General features: G+C 44.3%; 1 protein-coding gene across 1 annotated transcript in view; it reads right to left on the bottom strand.

The window, feature by feature from the left end:
- Window positions 1-236, bottom strand: part of G3BP1 (G3BP stress granule assembly factor 1) — a 34289-nt gene extending 34053 nt beyond the window's left edge. The window contains exon 1 of the mRNA XM_005898219.3: window positions 81-236. The gene's annotated coding sequence lies outside the window, so the exon portion shown is untranslated. The remainder of the gene's footprint in view (window positions 1-80) is intronic.
- Window positions 237-13668: the final 13432 nt, after the last annotated feature.

Here is a 13668-nt window from a genome sequence, read left to right as displayed (position 1 = left end):
CGGACTTCTCCTCCCTCCCATCAGAGCCCCAGTTAGTCCGCGTCCTGGGGCCGCCCAGCCCCGCCCACGCTCCGGCTTACCTGCACGGCTGAGCGGGAGAGGAACAAGCTCTGCTCCACGGGACGGCAAAAGGTAAAAAAACCCCTCACGCAACTGCGTCCGCACACACGCGTGCTCCGTCGCCGGGCTATATAACGGTGACTCAGCCTAACTTGTTGCGGCCAGGTCGGCCAGGCTGGTGGCCAATCCCGACTGCGTCCTCTGGGCTTTTCGAGCAGCAATTGGGTACTTACTCAGGATGAAGGCGTGGCTCTTGATTGGCTTTAACTCATGCCTATGAGACTGTGAAGAGCTCGTTTCCCTAGTAACGAATTGGCATTGAGAGAGGCCAATAAGTGAAGGGTACGGTGTGAAGGAGGGAGGGAAGTTCTTTGATCGATGTCCATTGTAGCCAATAAATATGTGGGACCGCTCCCATTCGTTAAAACGTCTTCCCCTGGGCGGAGATCAGTTCTCCCTGCAGGAGCGGTTGCTCCACAAGGTGGGGCCCGTGTACTTTGGGGAAGTAAACCCCAAGCAACTAGGAGGTGGGCGCCAGGATGGCCAAGGAAGCCCCCGGCCAATCGCAGAGCGGGAAGGAGCTGATTGACGCGGGGGTTGGACAGCACCAAGGAGACCGAGCCCCGGGTCGCCGTGCCCTCTGGGGCGGTTCTGAGGTTCTACTGGTCCCTGCTTCTGTCTCCTTTTTCGTTTCCTTTCTTCACTCCTTGGGTGCGATCCCTGAGACCCCTGATCCCACCTTTTCCGCACAGTTTGATACCAGGGGAACCAGGTGATAAAGTTTCCCGTTGTTTGGTTGTTTTGTTTCTTTTTTATACCAACTTTATTTCCATGTGGCCGCCTAAGGGCACTTGGTGGCTCCCACCATTAGTCAGCACTATTGGACAACTATTCAGGGAAACCAGAGGGGAAAGTAACTCCCATTGTGTACCTAAGATCCTGTTTAAAAAAAAAAAAGGATCACGTGAAGAGCACTGAGTTTAAAGACATATTTCCACCCCGCGGTTCTTAGCAAGTGCTGCTGCAAGTCATTCGTGCGCGTCCATTCAGAAACGGGAGTTTGTAAATTCTCCTAACGGTTTGGGCCTTCCTGCAACATCCTGGGCGTCACCACCATTGTCATTCAGATTTCCAATACTGTGGCTGTGGGGGTTTATTTCTTCGGGTCCTTATGTTTTGACAAGGTAGCTTGTCAAACGCCTTTGTGAACACCCCGAAGCTTCCGCGAAACACTTCAGGCGCTCCAGACTGGTCCTGTCCACGTCTCTTACTGTTTTGTTGGGCCCATAGGTCACCATGAGCGGTTTTATATGAAAACACAGGGTCACGCCTCTGTCCCGTTCTCCTTCCAGGCATGTGACCCTGCAGCAGGGGCTCGCGTTAAGTTTTGCAAATTTGGAAATGAAGCACGTGGAGCCTCTCTATTGGAGACAAGGGGGCGCGGACAGCAGCCGGTGAAGTCGGAGGTGCGGCCCCAGGAGCCAAGTGGGAGCATCCCTTTGGCCCCCTAAGCCCCATCCAGCAACGACTTGGCTCATTCAGCATTTATTGGGCTCCAGGGGCTGGGATCAGAGACGATCGAGACGCTGTCCCTGCTGGCTGTCATCCATTCAACTAGCCCGGACGCCGCGCGGAGAGCTCCCCAAACTGGGGAACCGGTGTGTGGGGCTGTGGAGGCACCTGAGGGAACTCGGCTCAGGCAGAAGCTGCTAAAGGTTTTCTGGAGTAAGGAACCTACAGGATCGTGTTTACCTTGCTAAGAAACTTGAGCTTTATTCTGAGAGCGGTGGAGAGCCCCCAAAGGTTTCTTAAAAGGGTGGACTAAGAGTTTTGCATTTTACAAGACAACTTTCCAAATTGAAAAGCTAATGAGAGCTGGTTAGCAACCCTTGAAATTCACAGATTGGTAATTTAACCCAGTTGGCCTGAGATCGGGGGTCCAGGCTATTCTTGATCACATTTGGAGCGAATTTTAAGTGATACAGACAGTTCTTTTTGTAGGACTTTTGGCAGTCTGTTAAAATTGTGTTTATTTCCCTTCTTGCTTGAAAGCCATGTGGCTTTACCAAGAGGCATGTACTTGGTGTTCATTACAGCACTGTCCATTTTGTTATGATATTTAAAAACTGAAAACATAACTACTCATGAATTTGCAAACTGACTAGCGGTAATATACCCATAATATAGACTACTGTACAGCAGTTTAAAAGAGAATGAGAAAAAACTAGAAGAGAATGAGGTCAAACTATACTGATATGAGCTGATCTCCAGTTGTTAATTGGATTAACTGACAAAAATCAAGTTGAACAAAATATACAATGTGTTCCAATTTATGTTAAAAATGAAAAACCAGAACTCTTGATTTCCATATGCTTAAATAGGTATGTAAGTGTGGAGGAAGGGTGGGGCGGGGGGTGTGGTGGGGCTGGGGGAGGATTTAAAACAAGTCATTCCCCTAGATTGGGAGTGGCAAGGATAATGTTACTTGAAGGTGTTACAATGATACTGTTTTCCCCTATGGTTTTGTCTGTCTGTAGGAAGAAAGGAAAGGGAAATAGATTACTAGAGAGAGAATGTGGACAAGACCCCTCAGGTAGCTGTGACTGTCTTCCACAGGAGAGAGCAAGTTGGCATCTTCCTGTGGTCATTTCTGTACTGGAATCATAAACCCTCAGGAGGCAGATGCTGGATACTTAGTAAATGTTCAGTGAATAATTTACCACCCTGGAAGTGTCTGGAGTGCTGGTTCTCCAGATGAGGGAGATTTTGCCCTCAGGAGACATGATCTTTTCACAACTACATAGAGGGGCTACTGGCATCTAACAGATGCAAGCCAGGGAAGCCTAGGAGAGCCCCTTGATGAAGGGGCCAAATTAATACTGCTGGGGTGAGAAACCCTGATCTAATCATCTAAGGGAGAGTACCCGCCCTCCTCCTAGTCTTTCCACTGGTAAGCAAATTGTGCAAACCCCTCAGAATATGACTTCACCCTTTTTTTTCTGCCAGTTCTCCCCAGAGCTCTGAGAAACAGGGTGGAAAGGAAACAGCAAGATCCTGTGGGACTCTTCAGGTACATATCCTTTCTATGGCCTATTTCTTATTTTGGGGAGGGGAAAGATTTAAGCCTCCTTGACCCTCCTTGAGTTCCAAAGGGCTGGTTCAAATTGTTGCTAGTCAGGGAAGGGAGAAGATGCAGAGACAAAGGAGGAGCAGTCAGGAAAGGATAGTGCAGCCTGGGGGTAGGGTCCCGGTTCCTCCTTAAGAAATATGCATAACAATATCTTTTGAGTTCTGGAACTAAGGCCCCCACCCAGGAGGAGGATGGTATCTTAAGGCTGAGAGTCAAGTTCCCTAGAACCATCCCATTACCTCACCACTGACTAATCAGAAGATAGTCATGGGTGGGGGGTGGCCAAATGGGACTAAGATGGCAGACAAGACTAGACCTTGATCCTCAATCAGCAAATGAAATGACACACCCAGAGGCGCCATGACAGTTCACAAGACCAAGGAGTGGGCATGGCCCAACTCCTGAAAATCTCTACCCTTCTCCAAAATAGATGGAATAATCCTCTCACTCATTAGCATATGAAATTACCCAGCCTACATAAACTAACCATCCCATATTTCAAGCCCATACTCGCCCTCTGCAATGGCCCACACTGTCTGTGGAGAGGCCCTTCTCTCTGAATCTGAATAAATCCACTTCTTACCTATCACTTTATCTCTCACTGAATTCTTTCTGCAATGAGACTTCAAGAACCTGAGCTTCATTAGGTCCTAAAACCAGGTTCCATGGGTTTTGGCTGGATTCAAGTCCCAAGCTGAGGTAAACAGTTTCACCCTCACCCCAAATTTTACCAGTAAAAACCACTCTAAAAACAGTCAGGGAGTTTGGGGGTTTTTTTAACCTGACTCACCTATTCCCCATGCATGACCCTCCAATAAACCTTTCTCTGCTCCAAACTCCAACATTTCAGATTGTTTAGCCTCGCTGTGCATCTGGCACATGAACTTCTGTTTATTAATAGTAACAGAAAGATGCATGGGCAAGACCCCAGAAAGTACAGTTTTGTGGAGAGAATGGAAGGGTGGTGTATTAGGTAAGGAATGCTCCTAAGAGTATCATCAGAATGAGTATGTCCAAGACTTGTGGTCCAGTGGCTATGGCTCTGAGCTCCCAAGGCAGGGGGCCTGGGTTCGATTCCTGGTCAAGGAACTAGATCCCACATGACACAGCTAAAGATCTGCAGGCCACACTAAAGATCCTGCATGTCACAACAAAGACTGAAGTGATTGCAACTAAGACCTGGTGCAATGTTTTTTTTTAAAAATTGAATCAGCATTTCCAATATAGCTAATTACTCAGAAACGGTGATTAACTACTTGCAGTAGAAATAGGAAACAACCTAAATATGGAACTATATGAGACTAGGTGGATAAAATACAACCATACAATGCACTCTTGCAGTGGACTGTCAAGCAACCATAGAGAAAATGAAGCAGATCTATGTATATGGTTATAAAGATCTCCAAGAGATGTAAGTGAAGACAGGAAGAAAAGGAGGGGGAACCATTATTAATGGGACAATTATTTCTATTAAGATATTCTGTATTGCTGTAGTTGTCCATGCACAATCCTGAATGGTTTTGCTGTACATGCACAGGTAATATCTTGAAGGTGGAATCATAAGAAACTGTTAATGATTGCTAACAGGGAGATGAAATTGGGCCAGGGTGGGAGAAAGGCTTAGTTTTCATTCATTCAAAGTACCCTTTGGTACTTTATAATACTGTAGTGGGTAGCCATTCTCTTCTCCAGAGGATCTTCCTGTCTCAGGGATTGAACCCAGGTCTCCTGCATTACAGGTGGATTCTTTACATCTGAGGCATCAGGAAAGCCCTAATTTTTTTAAACATGTGCATGTACTTTTCAAAAATTCAACGTTAAGTATGGATTTTACTTAACATTGATATGAGGCGCCTCATAACAGTGATATGAGGAACTACACATATGAAAACTTTGATCTTTAAAACAAACAGGATGGAATACTCTACATTAGCCCTTTAGGTATACAAGGTGTTTGGGAAATGAGACATTAAAGTTTTAATCTGCCTCCCTCCCAGATTGCTAACCTCTTTTCCTTTTTCCCCTTACCTTACAAAAATCATATGAAGATCCCATAGACCCTTCACTGGCTTATAAATGCATGCCTAACTGAATCCCTCTCTCTTTTGTGACTGACTGTCTGCAGACATGTCACATCTTCAAATTGTGACCATGAGCCAGGCATCCTGCTAATGTTCTCTATAAAAATCATCTCATTTAGTAGTCACAACAACTCTATCTCAGAAACAGGCTCAGTGAGAGTAAGCAACTTGCCCAAGGTCACACACCGAGGGCTAGAAACTAGGACTCCCTGACTTCAAGTCCATCTTCTTTTACCCACTTGTCAGTACTGCCCAGGGAAGGACAATACAGCAGCCACAGGTAGAGAAAGGAGGCAAGACCTCCTCAGAAACCCCTGAGAGGCTGGGATTTTCTTTCCTTCTCTCGGGCAAGGCACCAGGTATTGCTGCATAGACAAAGAGAGTTGAATCCACAGCAAATCCCTGTAAGCTACAGCCAAAGCTCTTTGCAAAAAGAGCACACTCTGGTACCATCTATAGACGTAGGTGTCCTCGCTTCCCATGGCTTCAAAGAGGGACAAAACTTGGAACTGCAAATAACGTAGCATGTATCGACCACCTACTGTGTGATAGGCATGGTGCTCTAGGCACCACGTTTGAGTCACTCCTCACAAAGGTGTTAAGAAATCACCTTCCAAGTCAGCGGACTAGTGTTCAATCCTTGGTTGGGAAACTAAGATCCCACATGCCGCAGAACAACTAAGGCCACGAGCCAAAACTAAAGCGCCCGTATGCCACAACAAAGACCCATCACAGCCAAATATAAATAAGTAAATAAATCAATACTTTCTAAAAATGTTGACCAGGGTGTGGGAAAAGAGTTATTTTCATATACTATTAGTAGAAATATAAGTTAGCATAACCATTCTGAGGGCTATTTCAAAGCAACTGTTAAAATCCACCGGGGATGGGGTAGGGATGGATTGGAAGTTTGAGATTAGCAAATGCAAACTATTAAGTATGTATAACTGAATCACTTTGCTGGACCAGAAACTAATTGTAAATTAACTCTACTGCAATAAAATTTTTTTAAAAATTCATAACCCTATGACTCAGAAGTTCTACTTTTCTACACTTACTCTGAAGAAACACTACCACATGTATACAGTGAGCAAAGATGTTCATTACAGTATTGTTTGTAATACTGAAAAATAATCTAAACATCTCGCAATAAGGGAATATCTAAATTTATAATAATACATACTAGAGGATTTTATGCAGTGATTTTAAAGATTGAGCTAGTTTATGTATATATGTGTATTTATATTCACAATATTCATATTTTAAGTATATGCTACAATAATATATAGCATAAATCTCAAGAGGATATTAATAAAAAAAAGAGCATCTCGCAAATTATGTACAGTATGTCATGTATGCTTAAAAAATACCAAAACTTAGAGCTTCCCTGGTGGTCCAGTGGTTAAGAATCCATCTGCCAGCTCAGAGAACACAGGTTTGATCCCTGGTGTGGGAACTAAGATCCCACATGATGCACGGCAACTAAGCCCATGCACCACCACTGAAGCCTGTGCACTCTAGAACCTGTGCTCTGCAACAAGAGAAGCCACAGCAATGAGTAGTCCCCACTCTCTGCAACTAGAGAAAGCCCACGCACAGCACCAAAGAGCCCATGCACTGCAACACTCGGCACAGCCATAAATAAACAAAATGCCAACAACTATTATGTGCATGTGTTTAGCAGTGTTTGTAAATGCATAGGAAACTATCTGGAAAGATGTAGAGCAATCTGATCAGTTACTACCTCTATGGAGGACAGTGACCTAAGAGTTTGAAGGAGACTTTCACTTTATCTGTATTATTTTTCAATTTTTTTTTTTACATTAAGAAACGTTTCCTATATTATGTAATTTTAAAATTAGCTTGTCATAACTCTAAGAGTAGGTTTTGAGTGCTTTTATGTACCAGGCACTAAACTGATCATTTTATGAGCCCTGTCTTTTTTCTCACAACAGCACTATGAATACAGGTCAAATTATTAATATTATCTTTATTTTACAGGAAAAGATACTGAGATTTGGAGAGGTTAATTGTCCAAAACAGCCAGGAATTGAACACAGGTTTGTCTGGACTGTCTCATGGAACACAGCTTTAAATCCTAGAAGTCTACAGTAGTTTGACAGAGAATAAAGGAACAAGCTCCAATACTTTGGCCACCTGATGCGAAGAGCCAACTCATTAGAAAAGACCCTGATGCTGGGAAATATTGAAGGCAGGAGGAGAAGAGCATGACAGAGGATGAGATGCTTGGATGGCATCACTGACTTAATGGACATGAGTTTTATCAAGCTCCGGAGGACGGTGAAAGATAGCAAAGCCTGGCATGCTGCAGTCCATGGGGTCACAAAGAGTCAGACACGACTGAGTGACTGAACAACAACAACAAGAAAGGAATAAGAGGAGGGTGTCTGACGAATATCCTCTTTACTTTTGGCCACAGTGCTCGGAGTCCACTGAAGCATGCTGGGCACTGTGGTGGCCCAAAGAGTTTGTTCCTTGTCTAAAGAATCCCCAGCAGTCATCAGTTCAGTTCAGTTCAATTGGTCAGTCATGTCCGACTCTTTGCAACCCCATGGACTGCGGCACGCCAGGCCTCCCTGTCCATTGCCAACTTCCGGAGTTTAGTCAAACTCAACGTCCATTGAGTCGGTGATGCCATCAAACCATCTCATCCTCTGTCGTCCCCTTCTCCTCTGGCCTTCAATCTTTCCCAGCATCAGGGTCTTTTCAAATGAGTCAGCTCTTCATATCAGGTGGCCAAAGTATTGGAGTTTCATCTTCAACATCAGTCCTTCCAATGAACACCCAGGACTGATTTCCTTTAGGATGGACTGGTTGGATCTCCTTGCAGTCCAAGGAACTCCCAAGAGTCTTCAACACCACAGTTCAAAAGCATCAGTTCTTCGGTGCTCAGCTTTCTTTATAGTTCAGCTCTCACATCCATACATGACTACTGGAAAAACCATAGCTTTGACTAGATGGACCTTTGTTGACAAAATAATGTCTCTGCTTTTGAATATGCTATCTAGGTTGGTCATAACTTTTCTTCCAAGGAGCAAGTGTTTTTTAATTTCATGGCTGCAGTCACCATCTGCAGTGATTTTGGAGCCAGCAGTCATCAGGGAGATGAAATTGGGCCAGGGTGGGAGAAAGGCTTAGTTTTCATTCATTCAAAGTACTCTTGGTACTTTGTAATACTGGAGTGGGTAGCCATTCCCTTCTGCCAGGGATCTTCCCAACTCAGTGTTATTTTCTGATCCTGTGGTTTCTCCTCTTTCCTGGTTCCTGGCAGGACTATACTTTCCTGTCCCCTTCATTGTTTATTTTTTGAAATGTTTATTTATTTGGCTGTGTTGGATTTTAGTTGTGGAACTCCAGATCTTTGTTGGGTGTTGCAGGATCTTTCACTGGGACTCTAGTTGTGGCCTGAGAGCTCAGTAGTTGCTGTACACAGGCTTAGTTCCCCTGCGGCATGTGAGATATTGGTTCACTGACCAGGGATTGAACCATGTCCCCTGCATTGCAAGGTGGATGCTTAACCGCTGGACCACCAGGGAAGCCCCTTCCTGTTCCCTTTAAAGATAGACATGACCATGCATTTTGCTTTGATCAAAACAGTGTGAGCAGAAGTGACCCAGATATCTTCCAGGCAGAGAAGTCTTTTGAGCTGGTGATCGTTCGTCAAGGTTTTCCCTACCCACACTCACCCCAGTATTCAATGTTGTCCCATATGGATAATCCCCGTCGACCTGGATCTCTGGGCAAAAATAATTTGCACAGAGCCATTCCTCCAAGGTTCCCCATCTCTGATGGGCAAAATGCATGAGCAAGAAAGAAATCTGTGCTTCAAGCCTTTGAGGTTTGGGGAATGTTTGTTATTATTAATACCACAGCATTACCTGGCCTATCCTGCCAATTACAGATAGGTTTCCAGATCTTCCAGTTTTTCAGGAGATACTCAAATCTGGGTCATCATATGACATCACTCTGTTCTTTTTCTTTTTTCTTAACACTTTATTAATGGTATACAACTGTTTTGCTCTCACTTTAAAAATGCAATGACATATTCTAGGACTATAACTGAATTTATTCTTTTTTAAAACTTTATTTGGAATTCTAGTTGTGTTTTTTTTTTTTAATGTGTCCCTTGGGCTTCCCTGGTGGTCCAGTGGTTAAGAATCCACCTGCCAATATAGGGGACATGGGTTCCATCCCTGACCTGGGAACTAAGACCCCATATGTGGCAGAACAACTAAGCTCATGTGGCACAACTCCTGAGCCCAAGCACCTGGAGCCTGTCTGCAACAAGAGGAGCTACTGCCATGAGAAGCTCTCGCACTGCAATCAGAGAGCAGCCCCTGCTCACCGCAGCTAAAGAAAGCCCACGCACAGTAACAAAGACCTAGCACAGCGCCCCCCACCCCCCAAAAGTGCTTCTCAGTTCTTGTAACAAAGAAGCAACTAATTTTACATGCCATTCTACAAGTAGATTTTTTTTAAGTAGATTTGTTTTTAATTGTGGTAAAATACACAGAACATAAAATTTACCAATCCGACCATTTTAAAATTTAAAATTCAGTAGCATGAAGTACATTCACAATGTTGTTCAACCACACTCAGTGTTCTTAAATGTGGTTAGCTACTCCAAAAATGTTTTGAACACTTTTGGAACTGAATAAAATATGTCTACAGGCCAGATTGAGTCAGTTTGAAACTTTGCCAGATGCTAGGCTCCCCCTCCCAAGCCTGCAGCCCGAGATATATTGGCTTTGTACCCCTTCTCTTCTCATGCCTGGGCTTCTCTGCAGGCCCTTTCAGCTCAGGACCTTTGAATCTAGGCTACGTGTTCCTCAGTGGATAAAGCAATGAAGCAGCTAGTACATACCTTTATTATAACACAGAAAATAGACACTTGGTCTACTAGAGGGAGTAAACAGCAGCTACAAAAGTTTCTCTTTGCAAAGCTTAACCCCAGGGTAGGGCTTCCTTGGTAGCTCAGCTGGTCAAGAATCTGCCTGCAATGCAGGAGACCCCAGTTCTATCCCTGGATTGGGAAGATACCCTGGAAAAGGGAAAGGCTTACCCACTCCAGTATTCCAGCCTGTAGACTGGCGGGCAAAGAGTTGGACACAAGTGAGCAACTTTAACAGACACAGACAAACCCCAGTATCTGCCATAGGATCACTCCAGTAGGTGGAGTTTAGAGGTAGGGTATTCCTGGAAGAAAGCACCGATTAATGTCTGAGAACCCACCCACCACTCAGTTCAGTTCAGTCGCTCAACTGTGTCCAACTCTGGGACCCCATGTACCGCAGCACGCCGGGCTTCCCTGTCCATCACCAACTCCCAGAGTCCACCCAAACTCATGTCCCACCCAAACTCATGTCCATCGAGTCAGTGCTGCCATCAAGCCATCTCATCCTCTGTCGTCCCCTTCTCCTCCCACCTTCAATCCTTCCCAGCATCCGAGTCTTTTCTAGTGAGTCAGTTCTTTGTATCAGGTGGCCAAAGTATTGGAGTTTCAGCTTCAACATCAGTCCTTCCAATGAACATCCAGGACTCATCTCCTTTAGGATGGACTGGTTGGATCTCCTTGCAGTCCAAGGGACTCTCAAGAGCCTTCTCCAGCACCACAGTTCAAAAACATCAATTCTTCGGCACTCAGCATTCTTTATAGTCCAACTCTCACATCCATACACAACCACTGGAAAAACCATAGCCTTAACTAGACAGACCTTTGTTAACAAAGTAATGTCTCTGCTTTTTAACATACTATCTAGGTTGGTCATAACTTTCCTTCCAAGGAGTAAGCGTCTTTTAATTTCATGGCTTCAATCACCACCTGCAGCTATATTGGAGCCCAGAATATACTGTTTCCACTGTTTCCCCATCTATTTCCCATGAAGTGATGGGACCAGATGCCATGATCTTAGTTTTCTGAATGTTGAGTTTTAAGCTAACTTTTTCACTCTCCTCTTTCACTTTCATCAAGAGGCTCTTTAGTTCTTCTTCACTTTAAGCCATAAGGGTGGTGTCATCTGTATATCTGAGGTTATTGATATTTCTCCTGGCAATCTTGATTCCAACCACCACTACACGTGACTATAGTCTATACATTCCTATCCTCCCAACAGTCAGAAAGGGCCCACTTCCCAGGCCCACTGGCTTGTGATGAAGTGACTTACCCAAGTTGAGAAGGCTAGTAATGAGATTATTGGGCAGTCTGAAACTCAGAATTCCCGAAGTCTGCTTTTTAAAAATATTTTTCCCTGTGATTTTTTAATATATTTTCCTTATAGAAAATATGGCAAGGGCTTCCCTGGTGGTCCACGGGTTAAGAATTTGCCTGCCAACGGAGGGGACACAGTTTGATCCCTGGTCCTGGAAGATTCCACATGCTGCAGGGCAACTAAGTCTATGCACACAACTACTGAGCCTGAGCTCTAGAGCCTGTGAGCCGCACCAACTTAAGCCACCACAATGAGAAGCCTGCATAACATAACTAGAGTAGCCTCCACTTGCTGCAACTAGAGAAAGCCCAGGCAGCAAAGACCCAGCACAGCCAAAACAAAGAAAAAATTTTTAAATTAAAATGTGACAAAGGAAAGTTTCAAAAAGGAAATAAAAATTGCCTATACTATTGTAAAGGATAAGAATGATACACAGAATATGTATAACTGAATCACACAAAAAGGAATTCTACTTTTTGAAATTTAGTAATGATATCTTTTTGCCAGTTTTTCTAATGTCCTATAGACAAATAGGAAAAGGAGTACGTCAAGGCTGTATATTGTCACCCTGCTTATTTAACTTATATACAGAATACATAATGAGAAACGCTGGGCTGGAAGAAGCACAAGCTGGAATCAAGATTGCCGGGAGAAATATCAATAACCTCAGATATGCAGATAACACCACCCTTATAGCAGAAAGTAAAGAGGAACTAAAAAGCCTCTTGATGAAAGTGAAAGAGGAGACTGAAAAAGTTGGCTTAAAGCTCAACATTCAGAAAATGAAGATCATGGCATCTGGTCCCATCACTTCATGGGAAATAGATGGGGAAACAGTGGCTGACTTTATTTTTTGGGGCTCCAAAATCACTGCAGATGGTGACTGCAGCCATGAAATTAAAAGATGCTTACTCCTTGGAAGAAAAGTTAAGACCAACCTATATAGCATATTGAAAAGCAGAGACATTACTTTGCCAACAAAGGTCCGTCTAGTCAGGGCTATGGTTTTTCCAGTGGTTGTGTATGGATGTGAGAGTTGGACTGTGAAGAAGGCTGAGCGCTGAAGAATTGATGCTTTTGAACTGTGGTGCTGGAGAAGACTCTTGAGAGTCCCTTGGACTGCAAGGAGATCCAACCAGTCCTGGGTGTTCTTTGGAAGGAATGATGCTAAAGCTGAAACTCCAATACTTTGGCCACCTCATGCAAAGATTTGACTCATTGGAAAAGACTCTAATGCTGGGAGGGATTGGGGGCAGGAGGAGAAGGGGACGACAGAGGATGAGATGTCTGGATGTTATCACCGACTCGATGGACATGAGTTTGAGTGAACTCTGGGAATTGGTGATGGACAGGTGGGCCTGGAGTGCTGAAATTCATGGGGTCGCAAAGAGTCAGACACGACTGACTGAGTGACTGAACTGAACTGAACTGATAGACATCTAATAACAATGTATGAGATACAAAATTTTGAATATATTTGTGTGGGATATAAGATCAATATAAATTAATGTAAATAGAAATCTATTTAAATTATTAATGAAATCATCCAAGATGCTCCTATTCTTATTTTTTCGGCAATTGATAAAATATTCTCAGAGAAATGGCTGACCACTCCAGCATTCTTGCCTGGAGAATTTCATGACAGGAGCCTGGGGTTGAAGAGACTCAGACATGATTGAGCAACTAACATGAGTAAAGAGGGACTGGCCACTGAGAAGTAAAGAGAACTTGAAAGAATAAAGGAGTAGCAGATTTGGGGCACAGCCACTGGCCATAGGGCTAAAATAGTACAATGGTTGTGCCCAATGAAGAATCCTGCACCCCACACACCCAGGCTAAGCTCCAGCCCTTGTGAATGGCAGAGGAGTGGCTATGGTACCATGCTGGTGGAATGTGCTAGAAATTCACCCTATAGGCTGGAAAACTATCCACTAGGATGCTGGAGAAAGCTATTCATAGAAAATCATCTCACCCCAGTTACTGTATGAAAGCACATAAGCAGGGTAGGTCCTGGGGGGAGCTGCTGGCTGCTAGGTCCTGCTGGTCCCTTACACAGCAGGAGCCTGGTGCTGGGGAAGTCATCCTCAGAAGCTATGCTATGCTAAGTCACTTCAGTCTTATCTGACTCTGTGTGATCCCATAGACGGCAGCCCACCAGGCTCCCCCA

This window comes from Bos mutus, chromosome 7, assembly GCF_027580195.1.
Source record: "Bos mutus isolate GX-2022 chromosome 7, NWIPB_WYAK_1.1, whole genome shotgun sequence".
Taxonomy (NCBI): domain Eukaryota; kingdom Metazoa; phylum Chordata; class Mammalia; order Artiodactyla; family Bovidae; genus Bos; species Bos mutus.
This window is presented reverse-complemented; position numbering and strand designations above follow the sequence as displayed.